The 11,992-nt window shown below is 38.3% G+C and overlaps 1 pseudogene; it reads left to right on the top strand.

Moving 5' to 3' along the window:
- The first annotated feature begins 4,440 nt into the window (after positions 1 to 4,440).
- Positions 4,441 to 10,249, top strand: LOC128124286 (vomeronasal type-1 receptor 4-like; annotated as a pseudogene).
- The last annotated feature ends 1,743 nt before the right edge of the window (positions 10,250 to 11,992 follow it).

Here is an 11,992-nt window from a genome sequence, read left to right on the forward strand (position 1 = left end):
TCTGGATTCCATTACCTGTGGTAGGACACCTCGCTCACCCTTGATGAAGCCAGGAATGGCTTGGTCCTGCCTTATCCAAATGTACCAGACTTAGTTGTCCTCCAGTGGATGAACTTACATTGTTGGAGGAGAGGATGAACTTACCATGTTGGAGGTCGGCTGGGTAGGGGGGGAAAGCGGGGGCAGAGCATGAGGAGGGAAGAGACGGGGATCTGTGGTTGATATGAAAAAGGAAAGAGAGAGAGAGAGAGAGAGAGAGAGAGAGAGAGAGAGAGAGAGAGAGAGAGAGAGAACACCAAATATGTTAGCCAAGGAAACGTGTGTTAAGGCTAGCCCCCTCCAAAGAATAAAGATGCTTGAGAAAAGGTGAATCTGGACAATAAAATCAATAGAGAATAAAAAAAAAAGTTGTCCTCTAATAAAAACAATGCAATAAATTAATTTATACTTGAATGACAATGAATGCGTGGAGATAATTCTTCTTACTCCTAGCTATAATCTAATAGTAAAAAATGACACTACAATTTCTCACAGTATAGATATATTTTGTTTTAGAAACATGTTGAAAATAATAGTTTATTCATTTTAACTGTGGGACAGGTGAGCCTAACTTTCTACTAATATCCTATACTGACTAACACATTGAGTAAAAAACAAGGTGCATTTTTCTGATGCTTCCAAGATATACACTTCACAATCAAGGTCAGTCATTGAATACTTTAAAAAGATTATAAAATATTACAAGGAAATGAATCTAAGATGAAAGCAGGCATAGCTATTTTTATATTATATGATAAAATAAATTTCAAACCCAAACTAAACAGAATAGGTTGAGAAGGATATTACATAATAATCAAAGGGAAAATATAGTGAAAACATCTAACAATTCTGAGCATTGCATCAAATGCCAGGTACAAAATTTTGTAAAAGGAACAGTACTGCTGCTAAAAATCACATATTGATCCGAACACAGTGATACTAGGTGACTTCAATATCCTAATCACACAAATAGGCTGGTCTTCCAGACATAATCTAAACAAAGAAACACTGGAGTTAGATAACATCATGAATCAAATAGACATGACAGACTTCTATGGAATATAACAACCAAACACTAAAGAATATTCCTTTTTCCAAGAATTCACAAAGCTTCCTTCAAAACTGACCACAAAAAGCGAATAAACAAGTCTTCACAGTTAAAAGAAAATTGAAATAATACCATAGACTATATCCTACCACCGTGAATTAAAGCTGGATATCAACAATACGAAGAGGAAATATACAAACTCAAGGAAGCTGAAAAACTCACTACTGAATGAACGATGGGTAAAGACAAAAACAAAGAATGAAAATGAAAACATAACATATCCAAAGTATGGGACACAATGTAGGCAGTTCTAAGAGGCAATTCAAAGCACTGAATGCCTACATAAAAATACTGGAGTGATTTCTTATTAGTAACTTCATTAGACACTTGAAATCTCTAGAAAAACAATACTTGAAACTGGTAGATAAAAAGAAATAAGAGGGCTACAAAACAGTGCTGTGAAAATCAAGGATGAAATCAATGAGATAGAAACAAATGGCAACAGCATAAACCAAATGGAGAATAAAAGAAATAAAAGGTTGTTTCCTCAAAGAAATGAACAAGATAACAAAGCCTTAGCCAAATTAGTCAACAAAATGAGAGAGAATATCTAAATTAATGAAGCTAGATATGAAAGAGATGACTTTACAACAGACCCTGAGGAAAATGAGAGAAACATGAGGACATACTTGTGGGAGCCACACTGACTCCAGCTTGTGGCTTGATTCCATCTTGACTTAAGGTCAGATAGTTCAAGCTTGTCTTTGCTCCTCAAGGCTGAATAACAGGATGTTTGGACAAAGGCATGGTTACTAGATGTTTTGATAATAAGGAGATATTTATGCTTGCTTGTTCCTTGAACCATGGTGAGTAAGTCTTTTTCTCCCCTTGCTTTGTGTAAAAAGAAAATGCTTTGCAAAATAAATTTAGGGCTACTGCTGTATTCATTGAGAGCCCCCCTAATTCTATCTTCTGTCTCTTGTCTTTTTTTTTCTTAATCTACACTCCCCCTTTCAGGTACTGTTGGACAGGTCAGTTGGTCCTGCCATGTGGTGCCCAAACAGGGGATCTGAAAACAGGGGGCTTCATGAAAGACACTCAGGTGAATTGAGGACTCAGATATTATTAAAGTGGAAGTGCAGTGAGTAATTTGGGAGTGAAATTGTAAATATGGGGCTGGATAATAGTAGACAACTGTTTTTTTATATATTTTTTAAAATTTTATAATTTAATTTAATTTTATATATGAGCCACAGATTCTCTTGTCCTCCCACCTCCCTTCACCCCCACCTTACTCCCAGCCCACCCCCCATTCCTATCTCCTCCAGGACAAAGACTCCCCTGGGGATTGAGTTCAACCTGGTAGATTCAGTTCAGGCAGGTCCAGTCCCCTCCTCCCAGGCAGAGCCAAGTGCCCCTGCATAACTCCCAGGTTCCAAACAGCCAGCTCATGTACTGAGGACAGGACCTGGTCCCACTGCCTGGGTGCCTTCCAAACAGATCAAGTTAATCAACTGTCTCACTTATCCATAGGGCCTGATCAGCTATTGTTTCATAGTTAATGTGTTTCCATTAGTTTGGCTATTTGTTCCTGTGCTTTTTCCAATCTTGGTCTCAACAATTCTCGCTCGTACAAACCCTCCTCTTTCCTGCTTAAAAATATTTTAAAACTCAGAGGAGCTAAAGTAGGGCAGCAGTCAGTACAGAAATTTTTAGTTTGTAGAGCAAGTGTGTCCTTGGGTTCCCAAGCATGAGACCTTGGACACAGACACATGGGGGATGATTGTAATCAAATTCCAACAGCATTATAATGAGCATGGGCCGGGGAAGATCACAATGGATTCATTTATTCTGTGGGCACTTATCAGGGACACTTTTAATTTGTGCCAGGAACAGCAGAAGGTATTTCCCCTTGAAATGGTTAAAAGTGAAACAAAACACTCCATGACACCAGAGGAGCCACTAGACCCAGACTCCTTCACAGAACTATTTGATGATGATCAGTTCAATCCTGGTGATGAAGTTGAGCTTAAGGAAGAAGCCACTAAATAACATAATCAGGAGTTTTCACCTGCTCTGCTTCTGACCATGAACGTTAAGAAGCACAAATTTTGTGATGAAACCAAGGAGAAGTTGAAGGGCTTGAGAAATTTAGTAGTTTTCCTTTCACAAAATTGGAGAGTCTGCAGGTCATCTCTGCTTGGAAGAGCACTCCTCTTTCTACTGTAGTGGCTGGATTAGATCTAACTGGGGGGCTGTCTATCAATGTAGAAAATTTGCCTATGATTGCTATGGTGCAAAGTCCTCCTGGAACATGGCAAACCCTCACCCTTAGTCATGCATCTCCCCTGCAAGCTATTGTTCGAGATCAGCTAGCAGAGGGGAGGATGTGCAAGGATTTCAAATGTTCCCAGGGATTGATAGAAGCCTTGCCTCCCAGAGATTGGAAACAGATGGCCAACGCTTGTCTGTCACAAGAGGATTACCTGTTGTGGATTCAAGACAGGGAAGTATTGGGCTTATAAATGTAAGTCAAAGAAGGATACCAGAGGAATCCACTGTGTTATATGAGTGATATTTTGCTTATCCATAAATATGAAGGAGTTTTGCTTGCCACATCTATACAGCTTCAGCAGAATCTTGTTCATGCACAGTTGTTAATTGCTCCAGGAAAGTGCAAAGACAGCTGCCTGTTCAGTATTTGGGACATATATTGTATTCTAAAGAAATTAAACCTCAGAAAATGGAAATAAGGAAGCATAATTTGCAAACTTTGAATGGTTTTCAAAAATTATTGGGGATATACAATGGCTGTGGCTCTATTTGAAGTTGTCTGTGGGTGATCTGGAGACCCACAGTTAGATTCTTACAGGAAATAGTGATCCTAGTTTCCCTAGTTATCTTATAGATGTTGCTGGACAAGTACTGGCTCAAGTAGAGCATGCCATTCAACATCTGCAGGTATGCTATGTTGACTACGCAAAGCCATGGGGAATCTATGTGCTTCCTACAAGACATACTCCAACAGCTGTGTTATTGCAAAATGGGCTGTTACTGTGTTTGAATCTAGCTGTTTCACCAGCCTGAGTGTTAAAATCTTATTATGAAGCAGCAGCTTCTTTACATAGAAAACCTGGATACATTCTAAGTTTTATTTTGGTAAAGAACCAAGTGTGATCAACATTCCTTTTAATAAACAATAAGCTAATTGTTTATTTTAATATAATGATTTTTACGTAGTTGCTTTTGCTCAGTTTTGGGTCCAAATTGATAATCATTTTCCAGCTGATTTATTGTTTCAATTTGCCCAAATGCATTCATTTATATTTCCTAAAGTTGTGATAAAAGATACCATGAAAGATGCTATGCTGGTTTTTACTGATGGTTACTTCAATGGAAGAGTTGCTTATGTCATTAATGGTAAAGGTTATGTAGTACAAACAGCTCTAGCTTCAGCTCAGTTAGCAGAATTTTGAGCTGTGGCTATGGTTTTCCAGTTTTTTTTTTGTAAATAGCTCATTTAGTTTGTATACTGATAGTCATTATATTCCTGAGTCCTTCAATTTATAGAGACTGTTTCCTGCTTTGGGACTACTAATGGTCATGTAAAATGTTATTTCAGCATATTCAAGATGCCATTTATCAAAGAAAGCTGTCATGCTTTGTGGTTCATATTAGGGTCATTACAATCTTCGTGCCCCCTCTAGCTGATGATAATACATCAGCTGATAAATTAACACAGATGGTCACCTTGTCCCAGGTAGAATTGACCCAACAGTAACATGCCCTTTATTATCAGAATAGCAGAAGTTTAAGGAAACAATTTGGCCTTACCAGGCAAGTTGCTAGTCAGAATGTTAAACAATATGATGTGTCCACAGTATTTGTCTGTGCCTTCCTTAAGGGTAAATCCTTGAGTCTGTCTTCCCAATCATTTATGGCAAATGGATATTACTCCTGTTGCAGAATTTGGCAAATTAAAATCTGTGCATTTGACAGTTAATTCCTATTTAGGGTTTTTGATGGCTATTGGGCAAATTGGGGAAGTTACTAAGCATGTGATAGCTCATTTCTTAAAATGTTTTTCATATATGGGGATTCCTAAATCTGTAAAAACAGATAATGGTTTGGGATATATTAGTAAAGCATTTCAACAATTTTGTTTCCAATGGAAAACTGAGGATAAAACAGTCATTCCTTATAATCCTAAAGGACAAGGTATTGTTGAACGAGCCCATGGCAGTCTCAAGATCCATTTTCAAAAAATAAAAAGAGGGATTTATATCTTCAGTCACCATATAATGCATTCATTTATTCCCTTTTATTTTAAACATTTTGAAATTGGATGCCCATGAGCAATCTGCCACATATAGATTTATTATCATGATGGCACTCGAACAACTTTTGCTCAGGTGAAATGGAAGGATTTTGCACTGGATTATGGAAGGGCCACAACCCTCTTTTGATATGGGGTTGAGGGCATGTTTGTGTTTTTTCACAGGAAGAAAATGAAGCTCGATGACTGCCTCAGCATTTGCTGTGGTGTACAGAAGAGAGGAATGCCAGTCCAGATGATATTGTGGTTGCTGATGCTTTCCCAGAGGGGTTGGAGTGAGATTTACTGAATCCATGTTTCTGATCTCCCAATATTTCATCCTCTAGTCTGGAAAAGGAAGGAGATTATGGTCATGGTTAATGATTCTCAGCTTCTTGATAGACATGCTACACAAATTTCCAGACCTCTGTGAGTATTAATTATTCTGGATCCAGCTGAGAAAGCCTATCTGTTTTTCCAAAATAAACCTGTTTGGCCATTTATGTACACTATATCTTGGGAGAAGGAGGTCACTTTTGCCATTATAGTGTTTATCTTTTGTTGATAAAAGCAAATAGAAGGCCTGAAAACAAGTCCCTCAGAGATTTTCCCTCTGTGGGAAAGAGACTTGTTGGAGCAATCCAGCACTTTATGAAAGAGAGGTGTGGCTGAAGACCCTCTTAAGTATAGTATCACTGGATTTCAGAGATATGTGCTAGACTGGTCAGGAAACCAAATTAGGAGGTACTGAAGAGGCCCTCCAAAATGATGAGAAGGAGGGGGATGAAAGTTTTGCTGCTGATATTTGGTACTCTGGAACTGGAACAGCTCAAAGTTATCTTTGGAAGCCAGAGGCCCTGATGCTTTGGATTTTAGAAGAGGGAAAATAAAAAGTTCAGAATTATGGAGTTACTCCTACCACACCCACCAAAAAAACCCCACATTTTCTTGTCTCTTGAATAGATCAGTATTAGCTTGTGTTAACACACCCTCTTGTAATGTAAGTTATGAGAATTGTAACTAACCATTTGTGTGTCCATTTTTAATAATCATACTAGAATTATGGTGTTAACCCATTACTGTTTGTAATCTCTTCTTTTCACAATGAAAGTGTCACTGGGTGGAAAAAGGTTAGAGCTCACCTGAGAGGAATTTGGTGTGATGCTATTGAGTCCTTAGATTTGTTGTGGTTAAAAAGGCAATATTGGATTTTGATGCAGCTAAAACGGCTAAAGACATCCTTGATCAATTTAAAAATGTCATTCCATCTTGGGCATCCTTTACTCCCTTATTAGAGTGTATTGCAGCCATAGGAACATGTGTATTGGTAGGTATTATTTTCTTGCCTGTTATTATCAAGTTATTTGTGAACTCTTGGTGGAAAGTTGGTTCAGATCTACATGGTGTTAAGCTCTGAATCCTCCATTGAAATTTTCCAGAGACTGGTAGTTAAGGACAGATAAGTTCCTTTTACCATTTTTCTACCTAAGCAGTGAATGAATGATGGAACTCATGAGACTAAGATGGATAAGACTGGTTAGTTGAAAAAGGCAACCTAGTACAGGCATAGTCATCTGTGGGGTTCAGGACACCCTTAGAAAATAAAGGGGGGAATTATGAGACCCCACAGGGACTCCAGTTTGTGGCCTGATTCCATCTTGACTTAAGTTCAGAGAGTTCAAGTTTGGCTTTGCTCCTCAAGGCTGAATAACAGGACGTTTGGCCAAAGGACTGGTTACTAGATGTCTTGCTCATCAAGGTTAAGTAACGGATATGTTTGGTCAAAGGTGTGGTTACTTAATGTTTTGATAATTAAGGAGGTGTTTATGCTTGTTTGTTCCTTGAACCATGGTAAGAAGGTCTCCCCCCCTTGTTTTGGGTATAAAAGGCTATAATAAATAAATTCAGGTCTGCTGCAGTATTCACTGAGAGCCACCCTGATTCTGTCTTCTGTCTTTTGTCTTTTTCTTTCTTAATCCTCACTCCCCCATTCAGGTACTCTTGCACAGGTCAGCTGGTCCCTACAGTATGTTCCACATAGCTGTATACTTGTGGTCTTCACAGGTAAGATGATAATTGGGGGGAAACATATGGAATCACAGAGGCATATGTCAGGTATTGGCTGCCTCCCTATAGCACATGTCCCAGATAAAAAGACTTTGGAAGTAGGATCAGTAACTCAGAAAAGATCTAATGTTGTATGCTTCATATTGCATTGTGCAAGTAGATTTTGTAGCTGGAAGTTTCTCTCTTCCTGCCTGGCCTTGCAGTTGGAATGAATTTCTCCCACCCATGGTCCTGCAGCCACTTATAAAGTAGTCCCTCAGCTTTATTTATTAACCAGTGGGAGCAACACTTATTCACGGCATATAGAAAGATAGCCCACAACAAATTTTCATAAAGGAAATCCTGTGTCAAGAGTGTGGGTAAGTGGTCCTATCATAATGGGAGTGTGGATTGAACCTGTGTGTATGTCAAAATTGTGAAGGAAGGAGAGACACCACTGAGGAATAGGGTTAGTCAGCATACATGTTGTTCTGGACATTTAACATTGCTGAATTCTGCAAATATTTAATATATTCTATAGTGACAGGACTTATGGGGTAAAGAAAACAGTGGTTTTAGGTGATCTCCAAATCTCCTAAAAGGATTTAATGTTTCAGGTATGAAGAGTATGAGTGAGCAGAAAAAAGGAGGATGAATGCAGTTAATAATCAGCATTCTTTACTGAACCATGACAAAGTATATATTTTGCTGACCTTAGTGCTCATTTGCAAAGTGGTCACTGTGGTTGCTGATAGATGTATTACTGAATGTGATTGTAGTGATTAGAAGACCAAATTCTCAAATCCCAAATCTTCCCATTGTACCCTTGTTATATGCAGTATTTGCTAATTAAATGTTTTAAATTATACAATAGAAAATTGAAACAAAACAAAGTATATTTGGAAACACAACATTATGTTTATAATATGCTATTTAGCATTATAAGAATCATGAAATATATTAATACTGGAGTTTGTAGTTTGCATGATGGTTTTGTACTTGGAATAAAACTATCATTAATTTCTAAGATTAATGGAATTATTCTCAGAATGACTGTCCTTATGTTAATGGAAAGATGTCTTTACATAAATTTAAGTAAAACAAAATAAATTTAGAAAAATTTTGAATCTCTTAAAGAAATGTGCACAGTGCGGAGTCCCTTGGGTCATTTTCTATATAAATGTAGGTAAGGAGAGTTAAGGAAATGCTGTCCATCTAATCCCAGCTGTTAGAGGTGTGCCCTGCAGTCAGTTTTCAAAATATTGAAATCACATGGAAATTAACACACCATGGTGTAAGAGTTTGAAAGTGATGAGTTTGGATATGTATAAGATGGATGTGGAAAACTTTTTGACATCCTAAAATACATCTGTGTATTGAAAGGGATCCTAAGCAATAGTCTAATAAAGTATACATTTGAAATCTTCCCAGTTTAGACAATTAACTTTCGTTTTTCACACAACAGTTTCACATATACATCCTGTATATTAAAATTTTCTCCACTCTTGTGTTAATAGCCAATACTTTTATATTCTGCTGGTATTCACTAAGATTTTTGTGTGTGATCTGAGACTGAAGATAAATTATTTTTCTCACACTCAATATTATAAAATGTATTTGAGTTTATTGTCCAAAATATATGGCATGGTTTTAGCAATTCTGTAACACATTACACCTATATTCCTCACGTGGATCTAGGAAAGGCTATTTGAAACCATATAGGTTTCGAGGTAGTACCTTAAGGTTCAACATGATTCACGATGGGGCAAGTTACTATCACATTACAGTATCAGTTAGTTGCTGGAAATATTCACCCATGACTTATAGTGACCTGAAAATTGAAGTTTGCATTCATGTTCACACATGATGTAAAAAATAGCTCAAAGCCCCAGAATTGTACGTTGAGCATTTATGTGTAAGCACAAAGGAAATATTGTAAACTGCATTTGAGGAAGCCATCAAAGCAGCAGTCAGGGCACTGCACTGTAACTTTGCACCTTTTCTCAATTGTCATTCATCCAGGTTCATGCCTTTGTTATAGCTCTGCTTTACAAAGGATTGCTGAAGACCATGGAAGCTTTTAGGCTGAAAGTTTTTGTAACTGATTGTGGATGCAATCTTTTTCTTTACCTTGAAAAAATGGGCATCAGTACATGTATTTGAAGTAGCAGCTTCATAAGTGTTTTCCAGGCCATTACCTTCAGCCACAGGGACTCCAGGTGAGCAGAGATTAGAGACAAAACATTCAAGCACAGTGGTTTATTCCTATGCTTCTGTTGCATTCTGAACATCTTAAATTCTTATAATTTCCTCCACATGACTTGAAAATTGGAAGGTAGAAACATAAGTATACAAGACTGTGGGTACTGCTCTGTTTTTCTTGAAAAACCTGGCAAAATTCTGCATGCTGTGTTTCTGCCTCTCTTTGATGCTGTATGGGGGGGCCTCATGGTCTGGGTCAGCATATCAACTGTTCTTACCCTGTTTAGACCCAAACAGAGAATGCAACACATGTCTACTACCAAAACTTCCCCAAAATCTTCCACTGAGTCCAGGGCTATCAAGACCATCCTTCTTGAAGTGAGTACATTTGTTTTCTTTTATGTAATCCATTGTCTCTTTCAACTGTTTCTGGTGTTCTTGATTAATCCTAGCTATCTCCTGGTAAAAACATCCATAGTCATCTCTGGGTGTTTCCCAGCTTTGAGTCCCTGTCTGATCACGTCCACTATTCTATAGCATACAGCCACTCTGTTCCCTGGATGAGAAATTTATCAGAAGCTGATATAACTAAAACATAAACTGAAGCACCATATATGGTTCTTGATTAACCCCTCATGCCTGAGAAGGGTATGTACATTGTGGACAACCATCACAGAACATTGATGTATGCATATATAAACTTTTGTGTTTAATTAATGTATGTGCTTTTATGCATCATATTTCAGCAAGTGCATAAAAATAATCACTCAGATTCTGTTTACCCTACTTCATACAATGTGCTTGTGGAATTTTTGGTAACACATTGTAACTACAAAGAATAAATAAAAATATATCTGTAAAATTTGAATTCTGAAAAAAATTATTATGATCATGATAAACTGACTAAAAAGAACAATTATGTTCAGGTTTTCTTGATATGTTTGGTGATTAGCATGTTAAATAAAACTGACTTCTTCTTGCTCTGATTCTATTCTTGTGTTAATATCTGTACATCCTGAGAATCACATCCAATTTAAGCTATGAAACATTATTTACAGGGTCAACTGGAAGTTGTCATGTTTTCTTTTTTTGTTTTATAATTTAATTTAATTTTAAATATCAGGCACAGATTCCCTTGTTCACTCCTCCCCCCGACCCTGCCTTCCCCCCAGAGCACCACCTGTCCCCATCTCCTCCAGGGCAAAGACTCCCCTGGGGATTGAATTCAACCTGGTGGTAGATTTAGTTCAGGCAGGTCCAGTCCCCTCCTCCCAGGCTGAGCCAAGTGTCCCTGTAAAAGCCCCAAGTTCCAAACAGCCAACGCATGCACTGAGGACAGGACCCGGTCCCACTGCCTGGATGCCTCCCAAACAGATCAAGCTAATCAACTGTCTCACTTCTCCAAAGGGCCTGATCCAGTTGGGGGCTCCTCAGCTATTGGTTCATAGTTCATTTGTTTCCATTCGTTTGGCAATTTGTCCCTGTGCTTTTTCCAATCTTGGTCTCAACAATTCTTGTTTATACAAACCCTCCTCTTTCTCACCAATTGGACTCCGAGAGCTCCACTTGGGGCCTGGCCATGGATCTCTTCATCCGGTTACCTCAGTCATTGGATGAGGTTTCTAGCATGACAATTAGGGTATTTGGCCATCCTATTACCAGAGAAGGTCAGTTGGGGCTTTTTCTCGACCATTGCCAGTAGTCTATTGTGGAGGTATCTTTGTGGATTTCTGGGACCTCTCTATCACTTTGCTTCTTCCTATTCTCATGTGGTCTTCATTTATCATGTTCTCTTATTCCTTGTTCTCCCTCTCTGTTCTTGCTCCAGCTGGGATCCCCCGCTCCAATAGCTCTCTTTCCCTCGACCCCTGCCCTTCAATACCTCCACTCACAACCATGTAGATCTCATCCATTTCTCTGTCATTGGGTGATCCCTGTGTCTTTCTTGGGGTACTATTTTCTATTTAGCTTCCCTGGAGTTGTGAGTAGCAGTCTAGTCATCTTTGTTTTACATCTAGTATCCTCCTATGAGTGAGTACATACCATGATTGTCTTTCTGAGTCTGGGTTACCTCACTCAGGATGATTTTTCTAGTTCCATCCATTTGCCTGCAAACCTCATGATGTCATTGTTTTTCTCTATTGAGTAGTATTCCATTGTGTATATGTACCACATTTTATTTCTAATTCTTCAGTTGAAGTGCATCTAGGTTGTTTCCAAGTTCTGGCTATTACAAACAATGCTGATATGTACATAGCTGAGCAAGTGCCCTTGTGGTATGATTGAATATTCCTTGGGTATATGCCTAAGACTGGTATAGCTGGATATTGGGGGAGATTGAT

This window comes from Peromyscus californicus, unplaced genomic scaffold (assembly GCF_007827085.1).
Source record: "Peromyscus californicus insignis strain IS unplaced genomic scaffold, ASM782708v3 Scaffold_4__1_contigs__length_199733344, whole genome shotgun sequence".
Classification (NCBI taxonomy): domain Eukaryota; kingdom Metazoa; phylum Chordata; class Mammalia; order Rodentia; family Cricetidae; genus Peromyscus; species Peromyscus californicus.